Source organism: Lampetra fluviatilis, chromosome 4, assembly GCF_964198595.1.
Source record: "Lampetra fluviatilis chromosome 4, kcLamFluv1.1, whole genome shotgun sequence".
In the NCBI taxonomy this organism is placed as follows: Eukaryota; Metazoa; Chordata; class Hyperoartia; order Petromyzontiformes; family Petromyzontidae; genus Lampetra; species Lampetra fluviatilis.
In genome coordinates this window covers 16,849,750-16,852,249 of record NC_136278.1, presented here as the reverse complement: position 1 = coordinate 16,852,249, position 2,500 = coordinate 16,849,750, and positions in this window count along the sequence as shown.

The following is a 2,500-nucleotide window of genomic DNA, read 5'->3' as shown; positions in this document are numbered from 1 at the left end:
ACAAACGGTAGAAATTAGCGGGGATAGGCCTCAGACATTACCCAAAGCTCCGGGAACGTGAGCGACGCAAGACGAATGGGCATTTTAAAGCAGATCTATGGCAGTTACTGACAGTGCCTGGCGTGGGTTACTTGTCTCCGTTGTCGAGAGGGGAAGACGACCCATGTATATGTAAAGGGCGATTTTTTTAGCAACCGTTAAGGCTGTTTTTCCCCTTCACTTGTATCGAGAGGGAAGCAAAGAACATGTATGGCGTGTACGTTTTTTTACGAATTTTCATTAGCAATCTAACGACATGAATTGCGAAGACGTTTTTTGAACAATTGTATTCCTTTCCCAAAACATCGAGTGTTAGTGTATAAAACCGCTAGAGAAAATAAATTGGCAGGCGAAACTTAAAAAGGAGAGACCCATGAACAGCATGGCCAGGCGGCTCACCTCGACGTTTTTCCCCCGAGCAAAGTCCGCCGAGACCCCCTGTATCCCACGGGGATGTACTGGCGTGCACTTAAAGGTTGATGCCGCTCTGTTACTTGGGAAACGAACCACAAGCCAAATCCAGCTAATTTGTGAATGACTTAGCTCTCCTGCTTTCTCGAGAACGTGCTTTTTTCGTCGGATGAAACTTCCACAGGCTTTTCCAGCAGATTTGCACCTGCACTCAAAAAAGTCAAAATTTTTACACATAGACCCCATCAAACGGGAGAAATTGGCCCGGATTGCTCTCATGTGCGTTACGGGGCATCGTTTCTCTCGCGCCGAATTCTCTCGAGCTGGGAAATCGCTCATTTTTGCGTCGCCAAATATCGTACGAACGCCGTGAAACTTCCACAGGCTTTTTCAGCAGATTTGCACCTGCACTCAAAAAAGTCAAAATTTTTACACATAGACCCCATCAAACGGGAGAAATTGGCCCGGATTGCTCTCATGTGCGTTACGGGGCATCGTTTCTCTCGCGCCGAATTCCATCGAGCTGGGAAATCGCTCATTTTTGCGTCGCCAAATATCGTACGAACGCCGTGAAACTTCCACAGGCTTTTTCAGCAGATTTGCACCTGCACTCAAAAAAGTCAAAATTTTTACACATAGACCCCATCAAACGGGAGAAATTGGCCCGGATTGCTCTCATGTGCGTTACGGGGCATCGTTTCTCTCGCGCCGAATTCTCTCGAGCTGGGAAATCGCTCATTTTTGCGTCGCCAAATATCGTACGAACGCCGTGAAACTTCCACAGGCTTTTCCAGCAGATTGGCACGTGCACTCAAAAAAGTCAAAATTTGTACACATAGACCCCATCAAACGGGAGAAATTGGCCGGGATTGCTCTCATGTGCGTTACGGGGCATCGTTTCTCTCGCTCCGAATTCCATCGAGCTGGGAAATCGCTCATTTTTGCGTCGCCAAATATCGTACGAACGCCGTGAAACTTCCACAGGCTTTTCCAGCAGATTTGCACCTGCACTCAAAAAAGTCAAAATTTTTACACATAGACCCCATCAAACGGGAGAAATTGGCCCGGATTGCTCTCATGTGCGTTACGGGGCATCGTTTCTCTCGCGCCGAATTCTCTCGAGCTGGGAAATCGCTCATTTTTGCGTCGCCAAATATCGTACGAACGCCGTGAAACTTCCACAGGCTTTTTCAGCAGATTTGCACCTGCACTCAAAAAAGTCAAAATTTTTACACATAGACCCCATCAAACGGGAGAAATTGGCCCGGATTGCTCTCATGTGCGTTACGGGGCATCGTTTCTCTCGCGCCGAATTCCATCGAGCTGGGAAATCGCTCATTTTTGCGTCGCCAAATATCGTACGAACGCCGTGAAACTTCCACAGGCTTTTTCAGCAGATTTGCACGTGCACTCAAAAAAGTCAAAATTTTTACACATAGACCCCATCAAACGGGAGAAATTGGCCCGGATTGCTCTCATGTGCGTTACGGGGCATCGTTTCTCTCGCGCCGAATTCTCTCGAGCTGGGAAATCGCTCATTTTTGCGTCGCCAAATATCGTACGAACGCCGTGAAACTTCCACAGGCTTTTTCAGCAGATTTGCACGTGCACTCAAAAAAGTCAAAATTTGTACACATAGACCCCATCAAACGGGAGAAATTGGCCGGGATTGCTCTCATGTGCGTTACGGGGCATCGTTTCTCTCGCTCCGAATTCCATCGAGCTGGGAAATCGCTCATTTTTGCGTCGCCAAATATCGTACGAACGCCGTGAAACTTCCACAGGCTTTTTCAGCAGATTTGCACGTGCACTCAAAAAAGTCAAAATTTTTACACATAGACCCCATCAAACGGGAGAAATTGGCCGGGATTGCTCTCATGTGCGTTACGGGGCATCGTTTCTCTCGCGCCGAATTCCATCGAGCTGGGAAATCGCTCATTTTTGCGTCGCCAAATATCGTACGAACGCCGTGAAACTTCCACAGGCTTTTCCAGCAGATTTGCACGTGCACTCAAAAAAGTCAAAATTTTTACACATAGACCCCATCAAA